Source organism: Canis aureus, chromosome 17, assembly GCF_053574225.1.
Source record: "Canis aureus isolate CA01 chromosome 17, VMU_Caureus_v.1.0, whole genome shotgun sequence".
Taxonomy (NCBI): domain Eukaryota; kingdom Metazoa; phylum Chordata; class Mammalia; order Carnivora; family Canidae; genus Canis; species Canis aureus.
In genome coordinates, this window is record NC_135627.1 from 58,093,783 (window position 1) to 58,108,361 (window position 14,579).

The window sequence follows — 14,579 nt, forward strand, 5'->3', positions numbered from 1 at the left end:
CGGGTTCCTCTTTTATTTGATGCCTAGTAGAGGATGAGAGTGGCTTATCAATAGTATCTAATAGGACTTAACACCACCTACCTCTTACACCCAGGAACACTTAAGGCATGTTTAGGAGTATCTTTAGATGGGGGGAAAATGTCCAATCCAGTTGGCAAGACAAGACTAAGTAAAGACTATCCACCCAGTGCCACAAATGTCCACTAAAGCAAATGTCCGCTCTTAGAAAAGGAGTCAGGACTGTAAGTGAAATGGGAGAAGGCCTTGCTTTTTAATAAGTCATGGAGACACACACACACACACACACACACACACACACAGGTCATGGGGAGACATAGAAGTCTTGCAGGTGCAGGATGGATCATAAAGGATGGCCCACAAATAAGAATAAGCTGACAGGAAGCGGTGGAAGGCTCAGGAAGCAGAGGGACACGCTAGGGAGCCGGGGGGCGGGAGAGAAAGAACATGAAGCCCAAAAAGTTGTTGGAGTTCAATAAGGCAGACAAAGGGCGATGTGGCAAAGATTGTGTCAGGAAGCTAGAGTTCCTTCATAGCCCTGACGTGAATCAAAGCCATTAAAATTAATTTTGGCCCTTGAATTTTCCTGAGAATTTCTCTACACTTCTTTGGATAATTGATATCCAAGACCAATGAGGTTCGGGAGAGACTTTTATCTAACACAGACACAAAGCTAAAGCTTTCACATTTGAGGATTAAAAGATTTCGATTACTTGAGGGGGCTTAGGAAGTGTTGATTACCATGATTTAGAAAATCCTTAGGGCGTCAGATGGTGACGCAACATAAGCCTCCTCAGAGAGGATATTTCATGAGTTACTGGTCCAAAGGCACGCGCTACAGCGAGCATGGACAAGGAAGAGGCGCACCGACCTGCTTGGCCCCCAAGGGGTCTTGAAATGACATGACCTCTTTCATCTGTGGGCTTCTAGACTGTAAGATAGGAGCTGTCATTTCTTCATTCATTCAACAAGCGTTCTATGAGCGTCCACTGTGCATCAGGCACTGTTCAACCTGCCTTCTAATATTATTTTGAGAATTAAATGAAATGACATAAGTGAAAATAGCATAATGTCTAGAATCTCTCAGGTGCTAATTGTATTCATTCTTCTATCCAAGAGTATTGGGGGGGTATTTGAACCATTACTGGGTCAGGCCAACAATGAGCCAAGACACTCAGGGTGTCTGTTATAAACATCAGGGTGTTTCGCAGAGCGAGCAAGCGGACTCAATTGGGGGTCCAAGAATGAAAAGACTTTTATTTCTTTTTGTTTTTTAAATTTATTTAAAAGGGGAAAGGAGAAAAAAATGAGTGGGAAATGTCAGAAAAGGAGACAGCACATGAGAGACTCCTAACTCTGGGAAACGAACAAGGGGTGGTAGAAAGGGAGGTGGGCAGGGGGTGGGGTTGACTGGGTGACAGGCACTGAGGGGGGCACTTGATGGGGTGAGGATGAGCACTGGGTGTTATTCTATATGTTGGCAAATTGAACACCAATAAAAAATAAATTAAAATAAAATTTAAAAAAACAAAAAAATAAATTCAATTAGAAAATAAAATAAAATAAAATAAAATAAAATAAAAGTATTTATTCATGAGAGACACACACAGAAAGGCAGAGACACAGGCAGAGGGAGAGGCAGGCTCCCTGCAGGGAGCCCGATGTGGGACTCGATCCCAGGACCCTGGGGTCATATGCTGAGCTGAGGCAGATGCTCAACCACTGAACCACCCAGGCATCCCAAAAGACTTTTAACTTAGTACATTTTCGAAGCAGTAGGACGAAAGACAAAATGCTGCTTTTGGGAGAGTGAAGCATGTCTGAGTCAAGGGTATTCTGGGAAACCTGTGGAGGGTACAATGAAGCAGCAGGGGTGCTCCAAGTGAAGATCCATTGGAAATATGAATGCCCTACTGGGTCTAGAACATTTAGAAAGAACTACAAGGTAGTTTGCTTCATCAACATGTTCAGAGTTAAGGTGCATGACAAAATAATTGTACTTCGGAGACATCCTTCTCTGTAAACACTGCAATGCACCCACCACTGAAGCCTGAAAAGTGAATTTGCGACTCAGGATAAATATTCTGAATTGACAGGGGAAGGGCCTTGATAACTCAGATATTAGCTCTTTCCAGTGCTCCAAATAAGTCATTTGAAAAAAGAAAGGAAGAAAAGCTGACACAGGCTGGAAAACATGTTTTCTCTCAGTGTTACTTTTGCTTCTGAAGTGAGCTGGTTTCATTATCAAAGAGTCCAGCATTTTCCACTTCCCTTTTATAAATTGAACTTTAGTCCAGACCTTGAAAAGCCTAATGAGGTTGGTCAGAAGTCACAGTGAGATGGAATATGCCTGATTCCCAAAGAGAAAAGGGGGAAGATTAAGGCCATTTACATGTACCCCCTTCAGTGCTCAGCAAGGCTACATTACTCATTTCGATATGTGATAACTGTAACCGCCTATTTATCTTTGAACCTTTCTCAGTAGATTAAAAGCCCCTTAAGGGCAGACACTATGTATTATTAATCATTGTAATCCCAAGTGCTTGAAAAGACCCTTAGAGGAGAGGCTCAGTAAATGCTTTACAGTGAGTGGATCAAAGAATGGAGGAAAGGAGGGAAGGAGGGTGGGAGGGAGGGAGGGAGAGGTGTCTGGTCCCAAAGAAAAGTGACCTAAAAGACAGGAAATGCTGTTGAAGCAAAAGGAGGACAAGATAGGCTGATTGACTTAGACTGGTAAGAATCACTGATGAGGGATCTAATCCTAGAGTTATTGGGAAGAAGACAACTTGGGTTAATTTTCCCCGTAGTTTCTCCTAACTCATTGCCCCAAAAGTCTGCTCTGTCCCTCCAGTAGACCAAGCTGCTATTGGATAGATAGGATACCTTGTGAGGCCCAAGAACGAGTAAGGGTGTCAGGACTTTCTGAGAAGGGCAGAAAGCCTGTCTATCTCATTTGTGTCCATGGAGGAGCAATCCTGAGAGGCAAGGGCACCATCTACCTGAAGGAGACTGGGGTGTGGGTTTCTGGGACGACTGAGCAGTCCTCATGACAGATAGACCGTGGGGAAGTGAGGGGCAGAGGAGCTTGAGGAATGGAGTCAGTGTGGTCTTGCTTGCAGACTTCAGAGCGGCAGTGGTGAACCATATTTGGGGTTGAGGGATGTGGTCAGTCAGCACCACAGGGCACCCACAGCAAAATCCATCTCCCCTGCCCCAGGGCAACTCAGCTAAGACTGACAAGATGGAATAATAAGAGCTCAGGATCCATTGACCCCTTCCAAAAACTGAAGGAATGGCCCCCTATTGAAGGCCCTTGCAGACATAGAAGCAGCCAGTTGTAGACAGCACGCCTAGGAACTGAAGGAGCTGGGGGGATGCAGGGGTCTGCAGTTGGCCTCCCCGAGCTTTGCCGACCTTTGGGAAGAGGTGGTAGCCCAAGCATGGTCATCAGACAACGCATTCATCAAGGTGGGTATGTTGGAAGTGGGGGCCAAACATACTGTACGAAGGGAAAACTTGATTCCTAGAAGACTGTTCTGCAGCAATTGCTGCTGTTAGAGAGATAGTGGACCTGGGTGTTTAAGGGCATGGACTTGGGAGCCAAATACTAGGGCTTCAATCTTCTCTTGATTTCTTTTACTCTGAGACTTTGAGTGGATTTCCTCATCTCCTAGGTCTACTACTTCATCAGGTTAATAAGCACACCTGCATCTCAGAGTGGGTTAGGAAGACTAGTGTAAATAATCCGAGTCAATGCTGGCACATAATAAGGACTTGGCAAATATTAACGTACATCAAAGCATGACCTGGTTTGTGAATGTGAATCATATCTTATGTGTCCAAACACAGGCAAGATTCCTACGTAATTGCCCGTAGAACAGTAGTTGGTTATGGAATGGTGACGAGAGAGAATGAACCCGGACATGAATCAAAAGCATATTCCGTGTATGCTCTTTTTTTCTAAGACACTCAAAAATCCCTTGTTGAAGGGCGACTGGGTGGCTCAGTCGGTTAGGTGTCTACCTTTGGCTCAGGTCATGAGCCCCAAGGGTCCTGGCATTGAGCTGCATTGGGCTCCCTGCTCAGTGGGGAGTCTGCTTCTCCTTCTCCCTCTGTCTCCCCGCCCCTCACTTTCCCTCTCTCAAAATAAATAAATAAAATCTTTTTGAAAGTCTGCTGTGGATCTCAAGTATTTATGGAACATAGTTTGGAAACCATATTGGACCAAAATTAAAAGCTATATATCCTAGGGGCACCTGGGTGGCTCAGTTGGTGGAGCATGTGACTCTTGATCTTGGGGTTGTGGTCTCGAGGCCCACATTGGGTGTAGAGATATCTTAAAAAATAGAATCTTAAACACACACCCACACACAATATATATATATCCTAAACCGATTACAGTGAGGTCAGGTATACGGCCCACTCGTGTTAGCATAACCAGAGGCAACTTTTAAAGTTGGGCCCACTAAAGACATTCCTTTCAACATTTGGTGCCTGTGCCAACAGGTGTGATCTTGATTTTTATTTAAAGAGTTTATGGTTGACAATGCCAGGGAAAACATTTAACAGATCAGCTTAGAGGAACTAAAAATCTGTTATTTGGGGTTACAGTGTGTGAATACACACAGAGGCCACTAAAACACGTATAATAGGACTTCGGTGAGATGGTGAATAAAAATTTAAGTGCCTGTGAATTTCATATACTAATACAAATAATAATGTTTTAAACAAAGGGCACAAAAAGATAATGGGCAAGTTAGAAAACATTGACTAAGAAATTAGCAACCACCTCCGATTTGCCCAGGGCAGTTAGAAGAACTGGCCAGGGTTTTTGTTAAGTTATTTAGGTCATTTAAAACAACTACACGAACTGTAATTTCTGTTTCTGTTTAAAGGTGGGGGGGGGGGGCTTTGAAAGATCGATTGTCATTCAAAGTTAACTCAAGCTTAAATCTGAGAATCATTAATTTTTACGGCCTTGGTGGTGACGTTGAGGGAAAGGCCCAAGGGGAAAGTAATCTCTGGCCTCTGGGAGTTCTTTGTCTCACATCTACCCTCCCCTGCGGGTCCTTTCCCCTCTCCGTTCCTTACCTTTGTCTCCCCCACGTCGCAAAGGGTTAGGAGTTGAGTTTCATGTATTTAATTACACATGCCTGGCAGGAAAAACACCGTGGACAAGGCTGTGATCAAATGATAAGGCTACAGACAGCGACTAATTAAGAACGCCAAGCATATGAGAACACTTTCGTTATTTCCGAATACAGACTAATAAAGGCAATGTTTTATGTATTTAATAACATAAATTCTATATTATTATGCTGATAGACAACCAGGCATAAGTGGCACATGCAAATTATACTTTCATGGTTTAAATCTTCTCACTTTTGGTCTACACAGCAGTGTCATCAAGGCAAAGCAGGGTTGGGGCAAAGAGAACCAAGGCCAGAATTGGCTGATGGAGCAGAAGACACATGAAAACAGGCCCCACATTCCTGGCAGTGAAAGGGCTTGCTCTAGAAGGAGAGGAAAGAAGGATAAAATCCTAAGGGTGAGAGATGCCTGGGGGGCTCAGCGATTGAGCACCTGCCTTAGGCTCAGGGCCTGACCCTGGAGACCCGGGATCGAGTCCCACATCAGACTCCCTGCATGGAGCCTGCTTCTCCCTCTGCCTGTGTCTCTGCCTCTCTCTGTGTATCTCTCATGAATAAATAAAATCTTAAAACAAAAAAAATTCCTAAGAGTGAGTAAAGGAATCATTGTTCACGTTGAGATGGGAAGGAGCAGGATAGGGATGGATGGAGAGGGCTTTTCAAAGAAGGAAGGGGCTAAAAAAAAATAATAAAATAAAATAAAAAACTAAAAAAGAAGGAAGGGGCTCTGGTCAAGTAGGTGGGCTTGTTCTTAAGCAAAAGATGATCCTTGTAAATACTTCGGAGGTTCCTTCAGATATTTTTAAGGCCAATTGAGAGTTTTCTTGTTCTCATCTCCCACCTCCCCCTACGCCCTCAAAACGTGTACGGTGCCCCAACTTCCTTAAGCAGGGAATCAAGTTTTTCATTCCACAATTGGAGATGATGCTTGAGAAGCAGACCAGCTGGCAGAGGTAACATAAATCTCTTTCTCACTAAAATGTTAATAGCTGCTACTGGGTCCTTTGCTATTTTGATAGGAAGAGGAACTACGAGAACTTCTCCTTGGGAAGGAGGCCCAAGCTTGAAAAGGCTTCCCAAAGAAGAGGAAGAACAAGAGAAGCAACTCATGGTTATGGCATCCTTATGTGTCAGGTTCTTGTTCTAAGCGCTTTGCGTGAATTAACGTGTTCAGTCCCCACATCACCCTGTCTGAGGGACACACTATGACTAATCATCGATTTACAGATGAGGACACTGAGTCACGGAGAGGTTAGGGAAGTTGCCTAGGGTCATACTGGTAGGGCCGAGGTTTGAATTCCAGCATTTCTAGTCCTAGTGTCCAGACACTTGGCCATGGCTGAAAGAAAACTGACTCAGAGAGAAGATGGCCCAGAAAACAGAACTCTCCTATGTGACTGATGTTCCCTGAGGTCAGCTTATGCCCTCCCAAGGGTCAGGGACAAGGTGTCCAGAGGTTGTAGATCCGCCACTTACAGGAAGACCAGCAGAGGTTACTAGGCTTAGTCCTATGGAACACGGTGACACCCTCTCGGTCCCACGTGTACACTGTTCAGCGGCCTGAATTAGTGATCCTGGTGTGGTTATTGCAGCGTCTGTGCCTCTGAGTCCACATTCGGAAACTGGGTTATTTCCACTTGCCAGCTCTCTGACTCAGAGGAATGCAGAGGCCTAATGGGCTGATACATGCAAAGTGCTTTGAGCCATAAACCAGGACTAACTGAATTTTTAGAGAACAGTGTGACTTGGCAGTGGTATTTAAGTTGGCATAAATGATAGAATATTCTCCGAGTAGCTTCTTTGGCTGTTCTCGGGCAAGCCGGCCGGTCCACCCTGGCAGCCTTAGTTCTTCTCTAGACTTTCACGCTGAACGGCGCTAACAGAGAGCCGTCTGGTGGACCTGGGCAATGCCCCTGTAGTCTGGGATCATTCAAATTATGTAGAGATAAGGATTCCTAATTCAAAATAACAATCTTCCAGCCTGGACCTTGAAAGCCACTGCTTATCAAAAAAGATAAAAAGAACTGGACCCACTCCAAGGAAACATTTAACCTAATTGCAAACACCATACCTTAGCACTTAATTCAAAGGAGAGTGATCTAACTGACACCACCAAGGGCAGAACCAGTTGCAAACTAAAGAAATAATAAATAATAATAACGATTTACAAAGAGATGTGGGTAAGGAGATACCAGAGACTAGAAGAATGGGGAAAGAAGGAGTCTCGGGTGTAGCTATGATTAGGACCAACAGGCACAAAAAGAAATATAAAGGTAGGGTTTTTTAAAAAGAAAAAATGTGCCTGATTAATACTGTCTAATGGAATTTCCCTCCCATTTTTTACAGCATAGACGTATTAGTTGTCAACCTATGTTTTCAAATAAATGATAGCGGAACAGTGATTCACGATATTTTTAATAGATACAGTCATCAACTCAATGATATTCATGCCTTGTGTTCATGTTTTTTAAGGGGCAGAGTCATACCTGAGCACAGTCATGCCCCTCCAGACCTGAGAAAGGAAGCAATCATTGTGAGCTAATAAATAAACACGACCAGCGGGAATCAAGGGGGGGACATTCAGGAGCAGAAATGGGGCAGCTTAAAATAGTTTTCAAAAGAGTCTGAGAGCAAAGGAAGGACACCAAACAACGAAAGGAAGGTGGTGGACGGTCAAGACCATACGGTATTGAGAAACTACAAATCCAAAAGAAGGAAAATAAAAGACAGTTCTACAGATTGCTGTTGTGATTCAAGCCATCTCAGATAAAATCTATAACAAATTTCCAAAAAAATTTAGGTGCAATAAATTTGATTTTAAGATGCTATGCTTTCTATTTTGGCAGCATTTTCTCATATCTGCAGACACTTACTCTTGAGGCACTCAAGGCTCTCCTCATGCCTCACAAAAGGGAAAATACTGATGTGGATTCGTTAGTGTGAGAGTAAAGACGGGTATCAACTTCCCAGGAGAATTTACAAGCTAAAGCTCATCTTTCGACGAGAAGGAAGTTTTAGATGGAAAGCTTGTGGAAGAGGCATGAGAACCTTCCGCCCGCCCCTTCTCCCACATCTCACTGAAGGCACATTTCTGGTTTTGCCTCTGTCTTCCGTGGTCCCATTTATGACGATGGTTGTTATCTGGTTCACAGACTCATCTTCCCGTTGTCTTTGCCCACATTGAAAGAGTTTCCTTCCAACAAAACAAAACAAAACAAAACAAAACAAAACAAAACAAAAACAAAAAAAAAACATAAAAAACAAACAAACAAAAAAACCACAATGGGATTTGTGTAAGGAAAAGGTCATTTCGGTAAAATGGTGCCATGGTGGTTTGCTATGTCCAATCGATGATAAGGTCATTGAAAACCCACTAAAGAGCAGGGCAGAGTAAGGGGGGCCAGTAGCCATTGCACATACAAACGTTCACTGATTTTGCTGACAACTGGGGCGCAGGGGCCGATGCTCCAAGTCTCCAAGCCAAAGCTTGTTTACAAGGAGGTGAAGGATAGCTTCCTTGGCCACGGTCCGCAAGCCGCCCTACTCTGTCCTGGACTCGATAGGAGGAGGGTGGAGTAGGCACACAGAATTTTGACAATGCTCCAGTTCTTTGCACCCCAAATATTTACTGAGACAGTTGGGTCATTCTTTAGAGATGCCGGGCCTAACCTACAAAAGCTGGCAGAGGGACAGGAGGAGAAAGGGCTCCCTCTGTTTGGTAAAGACGGGCTCACTGGGTCTAGAGTAATTGCCAACGCAGCGGTACAGAAATACAAGAATTGTCCCACACACCGTCTTCAAACCCATCACCCGTTTGAAAACCCAGCTTCAGGGCGGCTCGCCTATGCAGGCCCCACGTAGGGATTTCTGAATCTCTAGGCAGCCGTTTCCGCTGCCTAGAAAAGCCTTCCCCTCATCTAGAGTCTACCTTTTCTTCTGGATGCTTCTGCAGCTGTCTCCACATCCCACTTCCTGTTTTAAGCCGCTCCCAGTATCCCAGCCCACAGTGATCACTTTGTTTTTCAGCCTCCCACACCACTCGCCTAGCGCTGGTAATTCTGTGGCATTTACCTGTTTATCCATTCAGCTCCCCATTGCCAGCATCAGGCTTGGCACCTAGCAGCCAACCTTCACTCTGTGCCTAGAAGTGATGATAAGTTGTTATTTAGACAGGTGTAAGCATGCCCGTCTCAAGTTCATGTCCATGTGATTTTTATGTAATTTTAAAACTCCAATGAAAGGTTTTCCAAAGTTAAGATATTTGAAATATCCTAAATCCTTAACATGTAGTCATTTTCAGACATCATGGGTTTTATTAGGGTGCATAAGAAACAACACTCAGCCGATGTGCTGTCAAAGGAAGAACAAGTACCTAGAGAGAGTGACAGGAACAAAGAAAGGATCCATACAGTCCTAAACCCACACTGGTGTGACCAACTGGTCCAGTTCTACCACTGGAAGTCCCACGTCCCGGAAAACCCCTCAATCCCAGACAAACCAGCACAGTCAGTCACCTACCAGCTGGCCAAGGAGCATTTTGACAAGAAGCAAAGTTTTAAACAATGGGCTGAGCCCCCTTTCTCTTCTCTCACCTCAAATCCTAGTTCCATGGGCTTCTGCAAAGATGCTCTACTCTTCGAAGACAAGTACCCAGTTCCCAGGAAGGAATCCTGGGTTTATTCAATGCTCTCCACTTCAGAAGCAGTCTGAGGCCTGGGAGGACAAATGGTCAAGGGAAAAAGCTTTACACAAAGTTCTCACAAAACAGAAACTAAAAGGAATATTTGGAACAGGAAACTGTGACCTTTATGGCATGATTCCCAAAGGGAAAGTCAAAGGCAGAGAGACTCAGGAAGGCAAATGTCCAGAGTCCACAGGAACTCCAGCTTACACAGAACATTCCATACCAGGCCTGCTAATTGCAGAGCCAGAGCAGCTGGTGTGATAATGTTCCCTTGCAATCAACCCAACTGTGACAATTCGAGTGGATACATTAACAAGAAAACCCGGAACCTATGATTATGAGCACATCTGAATGTTGTCACACGGAGCAGAGAGTAGTAATATATGCGGAGCCACAAAGCTCCTTATCGCACAATAGACACGTTGGGAAAGCCAAAAGGGACCTCCAATGAGCATAACAATAACTGCACCGTAAACAATGGTGTATATTCAAAAATCAACGTCAGCTCTGTGGTTTGCAGAATGCTGGGAATTTTCTTCCATAGTAGAATGAAAAGCAAACATCATCATTTTCATCTGCGTCATGTTTAATGCAGCAACTCGGAACAATAAGAACAAAATTGGGAAATGGGAATTCTACTCTTTGTATCTCTACACTAACACTCAAGATAAAGGTGGAGTTGACTTATTTAAGTATAGATTTCTGGGGGCGCCTGGCTGGCTCGGTCTGTAGCTCATGCAACTCTTGATTTCAGGGTTGTGAGTTCGAACCTCACGTAGGGTGTAGAGATTAGTAAAAATAATAATAATAATAATAAAACTTAAAAAAAAAAAAAAAGAAAGTCTAGATTTCTGTGACTAAAAATGTTCCCGCGTCCTGTGGCACACGTGTAGGGAAGGCAGCTTGGCCTAGAGCTGAAATTTAGGGTACATGGTGCAGGATGTAATCTTACCACCAGAGGGTATTGTTTCCTCTTCCGGATGGTTGGCCTGTTTATGTAACCAGAGACTAACCCTCCACCAGCCCCCACTAAAAAAATGGGCCAGGCCAGATCACAGCAAAGTGGATTAATCTGTAATATTCCCATAAATTCCCTCTTGTCCTCCCGCTTTAGAGAGAGTTCAGTTTTCTCTATGTTGAGAGACTCACGCTTGGCAGCAAGCCAACGCACACAAACTGTATGTGGAAAACAGATCACACCCCTCTTGCTGGGTCAAAACAAGAGGATGGCCACTTAGGAAATGAGCCCAGTGGGTATTTCTGATCATCTCTCGAGGCAGGAGTTTCAGGGGAGTTCAGCGGCTGGGGGACTGAGCAGGAGGGATTTCAGGGCCAGCCTGGCCTCCTGCTTGAATTTTGATGGAAGCTGATTTACAACTGAAAAAGGTCCCCTGGCCTCTCGTTAGAGAACCAAAAGCCTAGGAAAGTTACCAGAGATTCTGACAACTTCCAAAGTCAGCCAGGGAATCTGTCCCAGCCCATTAGTCTGCTGAATTTAGAAAGCTGGGCCCTGGAAAGGTGCCCCAGCAAGATGCCCAAGGGAGTCAGATTGAATCCGGCTAAATGCTTACTCTGGAAAAAGGAAGGCTTTGTCCCCTGCAGCCCGCTCAGTGCCAGAGGCTCTGTCCGGGAGACCGGCTGCAAGTACAGAAATATGGGATATTAGGTCATCCGCCCCGCCGAAGGCAAATCCAACAAATCCACACTTCAGGTCGATAGATAATTTCCATTTTCCTAATACTTGTTCATCGTGAAAACTTCAGACAATACAGAGGACCGAGTAACAAGTGAGGGACTTCCCTCTCACAGCCGGCCCACTCCCCCCAGTCCCACTTGCCAGGAGTATTCACTGTTGGTGATTTGCTCATAGTTCTCAGGGCCTCCAGTTTCTACGAATAATAATTTAAAAAAGATTGATCAGTTTATCTATCTCTCCATCTATCCATCCCACGCATCTCTCAACCGCCCATCTGATTCCATCTTATTTTTGCAAAAAAGGAGGCACTAACATATATATTCTTCTTCTTGAGTTGTTCACTCCACAGATCACTGAGTTTTTCCAATAGTGACATAGTGTCCCATTGTACAGATGTCCCATGATTTTATTTCATCCTTGAGCTATTGATGGACATTTATGCTGGTTCCAATTTCTTTCTTTCTTTCTTTCTTTCTTTCTTTCTTTCTTTCTTTCTTTCTTTCTTTCTTTCTTTCTTCTTTCTTTCTTTCTTTCTTTCTTTCTTTCTTTCTTTCTTCTTTTTTCTTTCTTTCTTTCTTTCTTCTTCTTTTTTTTTTAAGATTTCATATATTTATTCATGAGAGACACAGAGAGAGAGAGGCAGAGACACAGGCAGAGGGAGAAGCAGGCTCAAGGCAGGGAGCCTGACGTGGGACTTGATCCCAGGTCTCCAGGATCAGGCCCTGGGCTGAAGGCGGTGCTAAACCATTGAGCCACCTGGGCTGCCCCTCAATTTCTTTTTTTCCCCCAATTTCTTTTTCTATTACAAAACTGCTCTAATAAATTCTTAATTAAAAGAAATTATTATGAATGGGTATGTTGTGTTAAGGATCATACATTGTGCTAAGCCCTCTGTCAGATAGCAAGACAAATAAAATATATTGTTGCCTACTTGGAGTTTACTCTCTAGTGGGGAAAACTATAAATACCTGACGTATGAAAAAAAAAAGACTCAAATACTAAGTCATTATGCAAATAATATTTTAAACCAATAACATTCCCTGCCCAGGGAGCAGGGAAGGGAAGCATCCAGTTCTAATAGCTGGATTAGGAGAGGTTTCATGAGTGGACTTCATCTGTGTGGAGATTTGCTTCAGTGTATTCGATGCAGGGAAGTTGAGGTAGAAGCTTGTAGAATTCTTAACAAAGTCATCCTTTTCACCATGCACTGACATACGATTTTTGCTGTCTGAATTTCCTTCAGCAAATATAATTTTCAGAAAGGCCTGGGAGTGCTTTGTCCTCCTTCTGAGCTTATTTTGCTGGGTTTAGTCTGAAACTGGAAACTCACTCCAAATAAGCCACACGGTACTGCTTTTTTGCCCTACCTCAAAATTTTCTGGGTGAAAGTATGTTCTCCAAATCAGGCACGTCATAATCTGCTGAATTATTCTCGTTACGTGTGGCGTGACTGTCCAGAAAAAGACCTTTTATCAGTACACTAAATCCAACAATGTGTTTTAAAAAGAAAACGTGGACTAACTCACTTGTGATAACAAATCTCTTTAAGTCAGAATCCTCCAGGCAACCACGTAAACATGCTGAAGGGAGAGTTTTTATTTTTAAGCAATCTTAATTAGCAGGTCTTTTTCTTATTAACATCTTCAAAGTGCTTTGAGCTCCTCCCCAGATGAAAGCTTCTGTGTGCGTACAAATTATTATTATGCTCACAAAATACACACACTAAATGCAGGAAAAGTGCAAACGGTTTAACTCCGCAGCCTGTGATGCCCTTGAGACACTTTGATCTGCCAATAGAGCCATCAATTATTCCATATCCTTCACTCTCTAAATGCACGCATCAAAGCATTCTCATGCACACCCTTGTGAATCCAGCTGTTTATTCCAAAATAGTTCCTCTTAATTAACCCTTGTTTCCTTTCCCCTTTGTTGGCAGTTGCTGATTCAGCGTTACTTCTTTCGAGGAGAAGGTATATGCAACCTTGGCTTTGGAATGGAAAATAACTCCTTTTTTTTTTTTTTTTTTCCCCACAAAGGGGGGTCATGACGTGAAAGATCTATATTCATAAAGGTTCTTTGATGACCTGGAAAATGCAGGTGATAGAGTAAGTGAGGAAAAGCATGGTACAAAAATGTATGGAGCGTTCTCTCAACTGTACTGGTAGTAGTTGCTAATAGGAATTGAATACGATCGTCTCGCTTGCTGGCCTCAGTGCTTTACCCATGCAAGACACTCTCATCTTCATCGAGAGGTGACTGTTGTCATCTCCCGTGTAGCCATAAAGACACGGAAACCCAGAAAGGTTAAATGATGAAGTTCTGTCTGGGTCCAAAGCCTGTTCCCTTAGTGACAGTCATGCTGCCTGTCAACAGTCACTGTCCCTCAGTAGAGAGATTTGGGATGATTTATTTTTTTCTCCCAACTTTTTATACTTCATGCATTTTATTTTTTTATTTTAATTTATTTTTTTATTGGTGTTCAATTTGTCAACATATAGAATAACACCCAGTGCTCATCCCATCAAGTGCCCCCCTCAGTGCCCGTCACCCAGTCACCCCCACCCCCCGCCCACCTCCCCTTCCACCACCCCTAGTTCGTTTCCCAGAGTTAGGAGTCTCTTATGTGCTGTCTCCCTTTCTGATATTTCCCACTCATTTTTTCTCCTTTCCCCTTTATTCCCTTTCACTATTTTTTATATTCCCCAAATGAATGAGACCATATAATGTTTGTCCTTCTCCGATTGACTTATTTCACTCAGCATCATACCCTCCAGGTCCGTCCACATAGAAGCAAATGGTGGGTATTTGTCATTTCTTATGGCTGAGGAATATTCCACTGTACACATAAACCACATCTTCTTTATCCATTCATCTTTCGATGGACACCGAGGCTCCTTCCACAGTTGGGCTATTGTGGACATTGCTGCTTTAAACATTGGGGTGCAGGTGTCCTGGTATTTCATTACATCTGTATCTTTGGGGTAAATCCCCAGCAGTGCAATTGCTGGGTCGTAGGGCAGATTTATTTTTA

The 14,579-nt window shown here is 43.6% G+C and overlaps 1 protein-coding gene across 8 annotated transcripts in view; it reads right to left on the reverse strand.

The window, feature by feature from the left end:
* Positions 1–14,579, reverse strand: part of MED4 (mediator complex subunit 4) — a 56,212-nt gene that overhangs the window by 36,875 nt on the left and 4,758 nt on the right. For 2 of the 8 annotated variants that reach the window (XM_077855712.1, XM_077855710.1), the window contains exons 2-4: positions 11,424–11,490; positions 9,761–9,881; positions 9,240–9,309 (exon numbers count right to left, since the gene is read on the reverse strand). The exons of 2 other annotated variants lie outside the window; for them this stretch is intronic. The gene's annotated coding sequence lies outside the window, so the exon portion shown is untranslated. Of the gene's footprint in view, positions 1–9,239; positions 9,310–9,760; positions 9,937–9,972; positions 10,103–11,423; positions 11,491–14,579 lie in introns of those variants that run through there. 4 more of the 8 variants (XM_077855711.1, XM_077855714.1, XM_077855715.1 and 1 more) reach the window with 3 other exon arrangements.